The sequence below is a fragment of the Pelodiscus sinensis genome, unplaced genomic scaffold, assembly GCF_049634645.1.
Source record: "Pelodiscus sinensis isolate JC-2024 unplaced genomic scaffold, ASM4963464v1 ctg225, whole genome shotgun sequence".
Classification (NCBI taxonomy): Eukaryota; Metazoa; Chordata; order Testudines; family Trionychidae; genus Pelodiscus; species Pelodiscus sinensis.
The window spans coordinates 32,510-47,138 of NW_027466035.1; the positions used below are offsets into that span (position 1 = coordinate 32,510).

General features: G+C 51.3%; 1 long non-coding RNA gene across 2 annotated transcripts; it reads right to left on the reverse strand.

The window, feature by feature from the left end:
- Positions 1 to 829: 829 nt before the first annotated feature.
- LOC142826090 (uncharacterized) lies at positions 830 to 8,512 on the reverse strand. Of its 2 annotated transcripts, none has more exons than XR_012900368.1 (3): positions 5,936 to 8,511; positions 2,696 to 2,759; positions 830 to 2,097 (listed from the first exon to the last, which is right to left on the reverse strand). It is a non-coding gene; the product is annotated as an uncharacterized LOC142826090 (long non-coding RNA). The 2 variants fall into 2 exon arrangements; XR_012900367.1 differs by lacking the exon at positions 830 to 2,097 and having other exon boundaries at positions 2,107 to 2,759; positions 5,936 to 6,073; positions 8,034 to 8,512.
- Between the last annotated feature and the right edge of the window lie 6,117 nt (positions 8,513 to 14,629).

A 14,629-nucleotide genomic window follows, 5' to 3' on the forward strand; every position in this document is an offset into this window, starting at 1 on the left:
AAGGAACCCGACCCCCACCCTGGACAGACAGTTCTCAGGGTTCCCCACTTGCTTGTCTACCTCGATGAGGGACAGCAAAGCAGTCCTGTCTTGGAGGCACATCAAAGCACTTGGCCATCAACCTGGCTGCACTTGCCGCAGGCTGCCATCCAAGGGGATCAATTGGGAGGCTGTCAGGATCCAGGAGGCCCTGCAGGAGAGCTTCCACCCCGAGGAGCCCGCAGAGTCACCCCAGTGCTCCCCATCGGGGGCTCATGCCCCATTCCTCCCTAACCTCCTTCCACTTACCCTTCCCTAGCCCCCTTCCTGATGTAAAAAATAAATGACACGTGTGTTGTTAAATAAAGAGAGTTTCTATTTTTGAAAACTGAGGGGTGGGGATTAACCTCTGGGGAGACTGGGAAAAGGTGGTGGGAGAGAGGGTGGGAGAGGGGAGGTGGAAACCTGGGAGGAGGGAGCTGGAAGGGGGAAGCCAGGGGAAGGAGGAGGAGGGGAAGTATAAAACTATGGTATGCCATATCTTCAGTACTGTGGTCTCCTCACCTCAAAAAAGATATTTTGGCTTTGGAAAGGGTTCAGAAAAGGGCAACTACAATGATTAGGGGTTTGGAACAGGTCCCATATGAAGAGAGGCTAAAGAGACTGGGACTTTTCAGCTTAGAAAAGAGGAGACTGAGGGGGATATGATAGAGGTCTATAAAATCATGAGTGGTATGGAGAGGGTGAATAAAGAAAAGTTCTTCATTAGTTCTCATAATAGAAGGACTAGAGGACACCAAATGAAATGAATGCAAGGAGTGGTATTCCCTGAGCAGCAGCCACGGCCTCCCTGAAGCCCAGACAGTGTGCAGGCCACCATCCTGCCCCCCTCCCCATGGCCAAGCAGCACAGACAAGTGCCAGGCCACAGTTGGGGTTCCCGCAGGTTGCTAAGAAGCCTGAAGCTGTGTGGCAATTCCCAGGGTCCCAAACCCCTGCCTGTACCTGGCATCAGTGTCTGTAGGAGCAGGTGGTTCCTCGCAGCCATGCGGGTGCAGGGGTAGGACGTCCCTCCCTGAGGTCGGACGTCCCTCCCTGAGGTCAGCCGTGTGTGTGTCCCCCTCCCCCCAGGATGTGATCAGCATGACATGTCACAGTACTGCACCATCCGCTTTGCTCCCGCCTCCACTGCCCTGTGTGTGATGGACCCTCACAGCACTCACCTGATGTTCCCTCCCCGGTGCCCAAAGTTGTCTGGGCAGGAACAATAGAGATGAAAGGTCTGGCAGGAGTGTCCACCAGGGCTTCTACCCGGAGGCCTTTATTTTCGACAAAAAATCTTCCCCGCGTCCACACTTCCCTTTTTTTGACAGATCTCTGTCAAAAATAGTGTTATTCCTCATAAAACGTAAAATGAGATTTACCGCTGTCAACAAAACCGCCGCATTCTGTTGATTTACTGTCGACAGAACGCGGCGGCTGTCTAGACACAGGTACAGATTTTTCGAACAATCCCTGTAGTCTAGACACACCCCGAGTGTCAGAGTTGCTGCATTACAGAATTGTGCATGCATTGCCAAAAGTGGCCATCGAGTGTCACTGTTGCTCTGTTGTGGCATTTTTACACTAGGCAGTTAGGAGTTATGAAATAACAGGCTAATGACTCCTGTTTGTGATGAGGAATAACCCTCATGTAGAAATTGTTATTTTGAAATGTCTTCAGTATATATGCTCAGCTGTTCTTATTTAGAAATAACTACTCCCCAGAGTCATTCAAAGTAATTACTCCCCAGTGCTTCCTGAGACTCTAAATCAATGTAGTACGTCAACATTAGGGGAGCCTGACTCAGACTAATTTCAAGGCTTCCCTGTAGTTTGGATGTTCTATTTCAAAGTAGTTAGCTTATTCTGACATAAGTGTGCAGCGTAGACATTATTCAAAATAATTTTAAAAGATTCAAGGTATAACTGCCTAACTAAGTACTGAGGGAAAACTGCAAATTTCCATTTGCTCTTAGTCTGCATTGCGCTAGCTGGCTTCCAGCCCTAGTGATGGGCTCAAGGCTTTAGTCTCTGCCACAAGTCAGCCATTCTTTCATGAATCCAATGCCACTGAGAACTGAAAAGAGAATGAGAGGAGACTTGTAAACTCAACCACCACTAGTGGTCAAAACACAGACATAAACATGTGCATCACCTAACTGCTGGTCACTGGAGACCCCTTCTTTATTCCTCTCCGGCCTATCCAGGTCCTAAAATGCTCATAATTTATAAGAAACTATGACCATCTCCACTTCACCACACCCTCAGTCCACTATACCCACACCCTACCCAGAATACTCTGGTCCTCTGAGGGACGTGATGATTGAGCAAGCAACTGGAGAACAATGTGATGATGTCCAGTGATTACACGGACAGATGCTCTGTAGTTTGTCGTCCCTCCCTCCACATCGCTGTATTTGAAGGGCAGCGACCCACGTGCAGCTACTTACAGAGAGGAAAGGACAATCCCAGACAATTACCAGCCACGGGCAGAGCTCTGCCTTCCCCAGGATCTGTCCCATGGAAATCACAAGCATCTCTGCTCGCAAGGAGGCACCTCGCTGCACAGACACTGGCTGAAGATAATTTCACAAAACATACACCAGCTCCTACACCGTCACGAGAGAGCTCCTCAGCTCCACTGTCAATAGGAACAACAGGTGACTCAGACTCACTTCAGGCAGATGCCCCTCATCTAGCTGGATCTCCAGAGTGGCTCCGATTGCCTACAGCAGGCCTCTGCAACAGCAAATAACCCACGGAAGAAGTATCACTGCCAAAAATGCTACAGCTGCATGAGAGCGTCCAGTACCTGCCTCTCTCTCCAACCCTTTCTACAACATGGCTGTTCCGCTACAAGACACAGACTGAACACCGATGGGTCAGTTGGCTGTAGCTCCCCGCTGACATCAGGATTATGCCAAGAGACCCACTCATCTTCCATGCACTTGAGTCCAAGCCAGTAAGAATGCAAACACACCTCACATGCCGCTTCCTCTCTTTTTTCTGTTGTGTTGGCTAACACGGATTCATATGCTCTTGTGTTGCCCAAACGTCCAGTTTTGTGAGACCCCTTTTTAACTCATTCCTACCAGCTTTGGATTAGGGATGTTAAAGACGAGTCTATCCCCATAAGCAAATGCTTATGGGATAGTTGTCTGTTGACTAGTCAGCTAGTCGATTCCCCACACCTTGCTGCCTCTCTGAGATTGAAGTACTCCTTCCCCCCTGCCCCCGCTTTCTAAGTGGCAGCACTGCATGGCTGAGCTGGGGATCAGCTGTGCGGCAGCTGCCCCTTTGAAAAGCCACCTCCACACGTTTAAAGGGGCAGACATGGACCCAGGGGTCAGCTGAGAACTCCCTAGTTGATCCACAGCTCTGCGTAGCATTTCCCCAGCTAGCCCCAGGTTCCACACGGCATGACCTGGGGCTCCTCATGGCATGCAGCACGGCATGGAGCCTGGGGTCAGTGGGGGACTCAGAGTCCCCAGCTGAACCCAAGCTCCATTACTTTGAAATGCACAAGAGTCCCTGCTGGGCTCTTGTACTTTTCAAAGGAGGAATGGGGAAGTGCCTATCGACTTTGATTTAGTCACTATTTATCCCTTTAGTCTCTCCTTTTTCAAGAACATTTGTGAGACGTTTAATAGCAGTGGTCCAAATGCAGATCCCAAAAGCATAACACTCATTCCTACTCTCCCCGTCATAGTCACCAGGCTGCTGGTCAGTCCTCATGGTTAAGGGGTTATCCTAGCCAGATATTTGGTCAGCCAATAACAATGCAGGTAGGGATTGCAAACTGGGAACAAAGGAATTTTTAACTTTTTCCTCCTCTGTCTGAGGCAGAGTGGGTTCTTCCAGGTAACAGGGAGCTGCGAGGCTGTCTCGCTCTCTCTAAGAAAAGTCTTTTCACAATATGTAAGTAGGGCAAAGTTTAATTAATCTATCATGTTTTTAATTGTTTTATGGTTTGGGAATTTCAAATTGATGTTAAAAGTGTTTTTTTTCCTCTTTTGTAATGAAGCTTTCTAACCCACAGAATTGTCTCTGGCTACGTCTAGACTGGCATGATTTTCCGGAAATGGTTTTAACGGAAAAGTTTTCCGTTAAAAGCATTTTCGGAAAAGAGCTTCTAGATTGGCACAAACGCTTTTCCGCAAAAGCATGCTTTTCCGCAAAAAAGCCCTGATCGCCATTTTCGTGATCGGGGCTTTTTTGTGGAAAACAAAGCTGAGCTGTCTATACTGGCCCTTTTGCGCAAAAGTTTTGCGCAAAACGACTTTTGCCCGAATGGGAGCAGCATAGTTTTCCGCAAGAACACTGACAATCTTACATGAGATCGTCAGTGCTTTTCCGGAAAAGCAAGCAGCCAGTGTAGACAGCTGGCAAGTTATTCCGGAAAAGCGCCTGAATTTCCAGAATAAGTTGCCAGTATAGACACAGCCTCTGAGTATACAAATTGGTGGCCCTTACCATCTAGCTACCTTAACTATACTTGCAACGGTAGTATTGTTTTGATAATAAAAAGTTTGTTTTCTTTTCTAATTAACCTGCTATAGGTTTATTTTGGTGTCCTAGTTTTATCTGTAAGCTCTCTGTCTGACTGTCTGGGAGTCAGCTAGCACAGACTGCAGCTTATTTTTCTCTTTTCTTTTTCAAGCTCTGAGGGGAAAAAGAGCTTGAGGTACCCCTGAGGTTTTAGGGAGGAGTTTCCCAAGTGATCTCATCCCTAGTTTTCTTGGACTACTTGGGTGATGGCAGTGGATATTCCCTAAAATTTGGGTTTTAGGATTTTGGGGGGAAGTTTTTGTACCAAAGCCTGGAGAGATCAGGTTTTGGGGTACTTTTGCGGGCCCCTGCTCCTGCATTTGTTGTGCCAGAGTGGGTTACCCCCCCCCATCTTTTATGGGGAGTACCCAGCAATGTTTTTATGAGGATCTAACAATACTTCAACTGCTTGAATGTCCGTCCATTTGTTATAAAGAACGAGAGGGGCGGGGTGATTTAAGCATAATAAAGTCCATGCCCCAAAGACAAAGCCGCATCAGCTCAAACTCTGTTGCATTTAAGAACTGCCTCTGGAGTTAGGACATGGGCTTTAAGCACACCTCATGTATGAAATCCAGGGTTTCAAACTCAGGAGGGGGGCTACTGCCCTCCTACCCCATTTCTCTACCCAATTCTACACCCATAGGACCAAGGGCACCTACCCCCCTCAAACAATGGTGCCCTTGGCCTTATGGGTGGAGAAAGGGCAGGGTTAGGAGTGCACATTGCCATGGGCTGGGGGTGTTAAAAGGAAGAGAAAGGAGGGGTTGAGGGATCCACTGGATGGACGGGTGGACTGGAAGGATCAAGAGCGTGTTGGGTTGGGGGCCGTTAGGGAGGAGGAGGAGGGTGGGTGAGGGGGTCCTTATGTGTTGAAAGATGAATGGGGCGAAGGTAGGGTGAGGGTTGAGGTGAGCTGGGAAGGTGGCTGTGACGGACCGGGCCAGGTCTTGGCACAGCTGAGGGCGTCCGCTCAGGGCGAATTGCTCAAAACTCGGGGCTCCTTACAGCCCCAGACTGGAAGCCTTTCCCAAATAGGCCATAAACCGGTCACACTGAGTGCTTTAGCGGCCAATCTGGCCAGCCAGAAGCCTCACGAGCAAAACCCCTCAGACACCCCAGCTCTCCCTGTGCCACAATTAGCCCCGGGCCTGCACACAGGTGAGGGGGTTGTAGAACCCAATCTCACCTTCCCTGAACGGGTCTTTCCGGTCCCAAAGAACCAGCCACAAATCCCCGGTCAGTTTACACTTTGGATCTTACCCACAAGATCACGCTGGGCCAATCCTTTAGAATCTAAAATCTAAAGGTTTATTAATAAAAGAAAGAAAAGCATGAGAGTAAGGTTGTTAAGGAGAATACATTACATGCACCAGTCACCGAGTTCTCGATGCAGGCTCTCAGCAGAGATGTTATAACTGCTATCTTAAAGGTCTCTGGTGTTCATCCTATGTCAGGATGGGTCAGCAACCCTCCTCGGCTCTCTGTTCCTTGCAAGGCTGCATCTAGGATCAGTAGCAGAATTGAAGACAAGATGAAGTCCGCCTCATGGCACTTGTATATTTCCCCGGTACCTTCCAAGTGGAGCAGGTCACATGGTCGAATGACTTAGCTCTGTTTCATATGTCAGCAGCCATTTTGCCCTGGCTGGGTTGCATGTTCCCAGACACAGTCCTCAGGTGAGTATTGGGCACCTTGAGAGCCATTGTCCCTGGACCAGTGCTAATTAGCATACTCATTCAACGGACAATCCTCCTTTACAACAGGCAGTGCAGGCCAATATCAGCACAGACTCCATATTCATAACTCCACACACAGATATCATACAAGTACATGAGTGGCATATACAGAATCAGTAGAACATGAGCTTTCATTTGACATCTCGCATGGCCCCCTTTGTATAGACTTTGGAGCAAACACCTCCCCCCAATTGGTGCAACAGTGATCTGGCTGCTCCCCTTAAAATCCAGTAACGTGACACCCAGACAAAAGACCAGAGCCTCTGCTTTCCTATTCCTTTGAGGCCACTCCCTACCACCCACTGCTCCGACTTAAGGACAAAAGCAATTGTGTAACTGTTTAACTTCAAAAATATCTCACCAAATGTAGTGATTGGGCAACAAAATAGCAAATGAAATTTGATGTGAATAAGTATAAAGTATCGCACATTGGAAAAAAATAACCCCAACTATACATGCCATATGATGAGGGCTAATTTAGCTACAACTAATCAGGAAACATATCTTGGAGTTATCGTGGATAGTTCTCTGAAAATGCAGTATGCGGTCAAAAAAGCAAATAGGATGCTAGTAATTATTAAAAAAGGAATAGAAAATAAGATGAAGAATATCTTAATGCCCCTATATAAAACTTCTGTACACAGTGTTCAAGATGTGGGCATACTATATGTGGTCTCCTCACCTCAAAAAAGATACTGTACTTTGGCATTAGAAAAGGTTCAGAAAAGGGCAACTAAAATGAAGTATAAAACTATGGTACGCCATATCTTCAGTACTGTGTACAGATGTGGTCTCCTCACCTCAAAAAAGATATTTTGGCCTTGGAAAGGATTCAGAAAAGGGCAACTACAATGATTAGTGGTTTGGAACAGGTCCCATATGAAGAGAGGCTAAAGAGACTAGGACTTTTCAGCTTAGAAAAGAGGAGACTGAGGGGGATATGACAGAGGTCTATAAAATCATGAGTGGTGTGGAGAAGGTGAATATAGAAAAGTTCTTTACTTGTTCCCATAATATAAGAACTAGAGGACACCAAATGAAATGAATGGGTAGCAGGCTTAAACCTAATGAAAGAAAGTTCTTCACACAGCGCACAGTCAACCTGTGGAACTCCTTGCCAGAGGATGCTGTGAAGGCTAGGACTATAACAGAGTTTTAAAAAAAACTAGATAAATTCATGGAGGTTACATCCATAAAAGGCTATTAGCCTGGGGGAAGGAAGAAATGGTGCCCCTGGCCTCTGTTTGTCAAAGGCTGGAGATGGATGGCAGGAGACAAATTGCTTGATCATTGTCTTTGGTCCACCCCCTCTGGGGCACCTGGCACTGGCCACTGTTGGCAGACAGGCTACTGAGCTAGATGGCCTTTTGGTCTGACCCAGTATAGCCATTCTTATGTTCTTATCAGTATCAGAAGTGCACCGATGGATATGGAGCACGTAGCTCCGCGGGATCTGGTGCTTCTGGGGCGATGACTTAAAAGCCAGCTCCCCACGCGCACAGGCTCTCACCTGCCCCCAGCCCTTGCTGACTCTGTATTAGAGACAGCAAGGGGGAGGGAAGCGTGTGTAGTTGTCAGGATTAACCGATAAGCCCAGGCTTATCAGTTAATCGTATACACGACTATACGCTAATATCCCATTCACCGACTGTCACTGTTAGCATTTCTGTAACGCAGTAAGTGCACTGCCGGGAGCAGGTACGCCTTGAGAGGCCTCCAAGCTTACCCAGTACATGGAGAGACCTTTTCTCAAAGGCCCAGCTTCTGATGGGTTTGGTCCTCCTTCTGGGATGCCACCGGATGTGCTGGGATTTCACTGAGACTACTTGCTCCACTAGCCTTGCCTGCCTCTCCCTGTTTTGCTGACTTAGGCTCTCTGGCCTCTGGGCCAGGCTGGGATGCACCAAGTGTAGAAACACAGAGTCTGCAAACAGCTCTATACAGTAAGGCTTAGCTAGAAAATCGTCCAGCACTCAATTGCAGTTCCCCTCCGGAAAGTACACCCAAAATAATATTATCTGACGCGGGAGAGAAATCACTACAATGCAAGCTCATACGTTTGCCCATCCCCTCAATGAGGAGTAACATACGCACAACTTCTCCCGCTCCCCTCCTGCTGTTAGAAATTACACAAAACTACATTTGTTTTATTAAAATCTAGCTTTAACAGTTGAGAGATTGCTGTTGTTTATCAAAACAAAAGAAAGCACGCATACCGTGTATGGGTGTAGGCATGGATGCAGGAAGGGCAGCATTAGGAGTACAGGTTGCCATGGGATGTGGGTGTAGAAAGGAAGAGAAGGCGGGTGGGACCCAATGGATGGGAGGATGGACTGGAAGGGTCTGGAGTGTGGAATGGCATGGGATGGGGGGTTGTTGAGAAGGAAGAGTAGAGTGGTTGAGGGAGTCCTTACATGCGGAAGGAGGGCTGGGGGGAAGGTAGTGATGGGGGTCACATGGCAGGCGGGATGGGAGTGTGGGGGAGGGACTGTGGGTTTGGAAGGGAAGAAACGGGGCTGAAGGGTCCTATAGATGGGGGAAAGGTAGGGATAGGGATAGAGTGTGGGATGGAGAGTGTTCTAGGGAGGAACCGATTCCTCTGCAAGGGTGGCCGAAAAAGCCCAGCGTTAGCTCCCACTCACTAAGGTCTGTGGCTGTGCGAATGCTATCCTTTAGCCCTTTCCCCCCTCTCGCCTATGTATCGGGTCCTCTACAAGAACACTGAGTCAGTCAGCCATGACATACCACCGCTCTCCCTTGCGCGACTGGCGTACCTGCAGAATTCCCGTTGGCTCCTGAACCCTTAACCCTTGGAGATGATCACCTGGAATGCCTGCAAGTGTGCTGTACAAGGACAGGGCAGAAGTAGAGCAAGGACAAAGACACAGACAGAAACAGACAGACAGAACGTATTGGCCAATACGAGAGAGCAACAAGAGAGAAACACATGAGAGGCAGCCAGAAACCTTACCACCTTGCGTCTTCCTCCTCGAGCCAAGCATCTGCTGAGAAGGACACCGTGTTCCAGAGAAACCAGCACCCCTGACAAACGGGAGCCCTGTTTCTCCCACTACCAAGGAAGCACCTTGGGAACCTCCGCTCGGACTCGCTGTCTAAGCAAACGTGACTTCCCTCCCTAGACTCGAGTGAGCCGTAAGTTGAGGGATTTCCAGACCCGACACTTATCTCCCGGTCAGCGATGGCTGCTCCGCTCCCAGCCGGACGGTTCTCGCCTCGCTTCGACCAAGCTCCCGAGCTCGCTGTTCTCGTTTCCGTTCCATCCCCAGACAGGAGGACACCGGGAGGGTTGACTTCTTATCGCTCGCTACCGAACACAGCAGAGGGAAAAAACAAACAAACAACTTAGCTTTTCAGTCCGCAAGGACGCGGCATCGCTTGTCCTCCCACCATCGGCCACCCCCGCCCGCTGCCACTCCAGGAACGTGGAGAGAACGGAGGCCTTGAATATCTATCCACGCTCTGTTGAACCGCCTACTGCCCCTTCACCAGTCCCCAAGCCACCAGGCTCTGTGCCCCAGCAGGAAGCTCTCTGCCTCAGAAGCAACATACTGCCAGGACGCTTGAAGATTTCAAAGCACGCACCTCTTATTCACACAGAGCCATGGGAAGGCCGAACGCTGAGGACCCTTTACGTGTTCCGAAGATCACGTCCACGCAGCTCAAGTCCATCACGGACGGTATCTTCTCAGCCCACGGCCCCGCACCGATTCCTCTGCAAGGGTGGCCGAAAAAGCCCAGCGTTAGCTCTCACTCACTAAGGTCTGTGGCTGTGCGAATGCTATCCTTTAGCCCTTTCCCCCCCTCTCGCCTAAGTATCGGGTCCTCTACAAGAACACTGAGTCAGTCAGCCATGACGCACCACCGCTCTCCATTGCACGACTGGCGTACCTGCAGAATTCCCGTTGGCTCCTGAGCCCTTAACCCTTGGAGATGCTCCCTGGAATGCCTGCAAGTGTGCTGTACAAGGACACGGCAGAAGCAGAGCAAGGACAAAGACACAGACAGAAACAGACAGACAGAACGTATTGGCCAATACGAGAGAGCAACAAAAGAGAAACACATAAGAGACAGCCAGAAACCTTACCACCTTGCGTCTTCCTCCTCGAGCCAAGCGTCTGCTGAGAAGGACACCGTGTTCCAGAGAAACCAGCACCCCTGACAAACGGGAGACCTGTTTCTCCCACTACCAAGAAGGCACCTCAGGAACCTCCGCTCGGACTCGCTGTCTAAGCAAACGTGACTTCCCTCCCTAAACTCGAGTGAGCCGTAAGTTGAGGGATTTCCAGACCCGACACTTATCTCCCGGTCAGCGATGGCTGCTCCGCTCCCAGCCGGACGGTTCTCGCCTCGCTTCGACCAAGCTCCAGAGCTCGCTGTTCTCGTTTCCGTTCCATGCCCAGACGGGAGGACACCGGGACGGTTGACTTCTTATCGCTCGCTACCGAACACAGCAGAGGGGAAAAAACAAACAAACAACTTAGCGTTTCAGTCCGCAAGGACGCGGCATCGCTTCTCCTCCCACCATCGGCCACCCCCGCCCGCTGCCACTCCAGGAACGCGGAGAGAACGGAGGCCTTGAATATCTATCCACGCTCTGTTGAACCGCCTACTGCCCCTTCACCAGTCCCCAAGCCACCAGGCTCTGTGCCCCAGCAGGAAGCTCTCTGCCTCAGAAGCAACATACTGCCAGGACGCTTGAAGATTTCAAAGCACGCACCTCTTATTCACACAGAGCCATGGGAAGGCCGAACGCTGAGGACCCTTTACGTGTTCCGAAGATCACGTCCACGCAGCTCAAGTCCATCACGGACGGTATCTTCTCAGCCCACGGCCCCGCACCGATTCCTCTGCAAGGGTGGCCGAAAAAGCCCAGCGTTAGCTCTCACTCACTAAGGTCTGTGGCTGTGCGAATGCTATCCTTTAGCCCTTTCCCCCCCTCTCGCCTAAGTATCGGGTCCTCTACAAGAACACTGAGTCAGTCAGCCATGACGCACCACCGCTCTCCATTGCACGACTGGCGTACCTGCAGAATTCCCGTTGGCTCCTGAGCCCTTAACCCTTGGAGATGCTCCCTGGAATGCCTGCAAGTGTGCTGTACAAGGACACGGCAGAAGCAGAGCAAGGACAAAGACACAGACAGAAACAGACAGACAGAACGTATTGGCCAATACGAGAGAGCAACAAAAGAGAAACACATAAGAGACAGCCAGAAACCTTACCACCTTGCGTCTTCCTCCTCGAGCCAAGCGTCTGCTGAGAAGGACACCGTGTTCCAGAGAAACCAGCACCCCTGACAAACGCGAGACCTGTTTCTCCCACTACCAAGGAGGCACCTCAGGAACCTCCGCTCGGACTCGCTGTCTAAGCAAACGTGACTTCCCTCCCTAAACTCGAGTGAGCCGTAAGTTGAGGGATTTCCAGACCCGACACTTATCTCCCGGTCAGCGATGGCTGCTCCGCTCCCAGCCGGACGGTTCTCGCCTCGCTTCGACCAAGCTCCAGAGCTCGCTGTTCTCGTTTCCGTTCCATGCCCAGACGGGAGGACACCGGGACGGTTGACTTCTTATCGCTCGCTACCGAACACAGCAGAGGGGAAAAAACAAACAAACAACTTAGCGTTTCAGTCCGCAAGGACGCGGCATCGCTTCTCCTCCCACCATCGCACCACAGCCTCCCACCATCGGCCACCACCTCCCGTTGCCGCTACAGGAACGGGGAGTGAAAGGAGGCCTTGAATCTCTATCCACGCTCAGTTGAACCGCCTACTGCCCCTTCACCAATCCCCAAGCCACCAGGCTCCGTGCCCCAGTAGGAAGCTCTCTGCCTCAGAAGAAACATGCTGCGAGGACGCTTGAAGATTGCAAAGCACGCACCTCTTACTCACACAGAGCCATGGGAAGGCCGAACGCTGAGGACCCTTCACGTGTTCCGAAGATCACGTCCACGCAGCTCAAGTCCATCACGGACGGTATCTTCTCAGCCCACGGCCCCGCACCGATTCCTCTGCAAGGGTGGCCGAAAAAGCCCAGCGTTAGCTCCCACTCACTAAGGTCTGTGGCTGTGCGAATGCTATCCTTTAGCCCTTTCCCCCCCTCTCGCCTAAGTATCGGGTCCTCTACAAGAACACTGAGTCAGTCAGCCATGACGTACCACCGCTCTCCCTTGCGCGACTGGCGTACCTGCAGAATTCCCGTTGGCTCCTGAACCCTTAACCCTTGGAGATGATCACCTGGAATGCCTGCAAGTGTGCTGTACAAGGACAGGGCAGAAGTAGAGCAAGGACAAAGACACAGACAGAAACAGACAGACAGAACGTATTGGCCAATACGAGAGAGCAACAAGAGAGAAACACATGAGAGGCAGCCAGAAACCTTACCAACTTGCGTCTTCCTCCTCGAGCCAAGCGTCTGCTGAGAAGGACACCGTGTTCCAGAGAAACCAGCACCCCTGACAAACGGGAGCCCTGTTTCTCCCACTACCAAGGAAGCACCTCGGGAACCTCCGCTCGGACTCGCTGTCTAAGCAAACGTGACTTCCCTCCCTAGACTCGAGTGAGCCGTAAGTTGAGGGATTTCCAGACCCGACACTTATCTCCCGGTCAGCGATGGCTGCTCCGCTCCCAGCCGGACGGTTCTCGCCTCGCTTCGACCAAGCTCCCGAGCTCGCTGTTCTCGTTTCCGTTCCATCCCCAGACGGGAGGACACCGGGAGGGTTGACTTCTTATCGCTCGCTACCGAACACAGCAGAGGGGAAAAAACAAACAAACAACTTAGCTTTTCAGTCCGCAAGGACGCGGCATCGCTTCTCCTCCCACCATCGGCCACCCCCGCCCGCTGCCACTCCAGGAACGCGGAGAGAACGGAGGCCTTGAATATCTATCCACGCTCTGTTGAACCGCCTACTGCCCCTTCACCAGTCCCCAAGCCACCAGGCTCTGTGCCCCAGCAGGAAGCTCTCTGCCTCAGAAGCAACATACTGCCAGGACGCTTGAAGATTTCAAAGCACGCACCTCTTATTCACACAGAGCCATGGGAAGGCCGAACGCTGAGGACCCTTTACGTGTTCCGAAGATCACGTCCACGCAGCTCAAGTCCATCACGGACGGTATCTTCTCAGCCCACGGCCCCGCACCGATTCCTCTGCAAGGGTGGCCGAAAAAGCCCAGCGTTAGCTCTCACTCACTAAGGTCTGTGGCTGTGCGAATGCTATCCTTTAGCCCTTTCCCCCCCTCTCGCCTAAGTATCGGGTCCTCTACAAGAACACTGAGTCAGTCAGCCATGACGCACCACCGCTCTCCATTGCACGACTGGCGTACCTGCAGAATTCCCGTTGGCTCCTGAGCCCTTAACCCTTGGAGATGCTCCCTGGAATGCCTGCAAGTGTGCTGTACAAGGACACGGCAGAAGCAGAGCAAGGACAAAGACACAGACAGAAACAGACAGACAGAACGTATTGGCCAATACGAGAGAGCAACAAAAGAGAAACACATAAGAGACAGCCAGAAACCTTACCACCTTGCGTCTTCCTCCTCGAGCCAAGCGTCTGCTGAGAAGGACACCGTGTTCCAGAGAAACCAGCACCCCTGACAAACGGGAGACCTGTTTCTCCCACTACCAAGGAGGCACCTCAGGAACCTCCGCTCGGACTCGCTGTCTAAGCAAACGTGACTTCCCTCCCTAAACTCGAGTGAGCCGTAAGTTGAGGGATTTCCAGACCCGACACTTATCTCCCGGTCAGCGATGGCTGCTCCGCTCCCAGCCGGACGGTTCTCGCCTCGCTTCGACCAAGCTCCAGAGCTCGCTGTTCTCGTTTCCGTTCCATGCCCAGACGGGAGGACACCGGGACGGTTGACTTCTTATCGCTCGCTACCGAACACAGCAGAGGGGAAAAAACAAACAAACAACTTAGCGTTTCAGTCCGCAAGGACGCGGCATCGCTTCTCCTCCCACCATCGCACCACAGCCTCCCACCATCGGCCACCACCTCCCGTTGCCGCTACAGGAACGGGGAGTGAAAGGAGGCCTTGAATCTCTATCCACGCTCAGTTGAACCGCCTACTGCCCCTTCACCAATCCCCAAGCCACCAGGCTCCGTGCCCCAGCAGGAAGCTCTCTGCCTCAGAAGAAACATGCTGCCAGGACGCTTGAAGATTTCAAAGCAAGCACCTCTTACTCACACAGAGCCATGGGAAGGCCGAACGCTGAGGACCCTTCACGTGTTCCGAGAATCACGTCCAGGCAGCTCAAGTCCATCTCGGACGGTATCTTCTCAGCCCATGGCCCCGCACCGATTCCTCTGCAA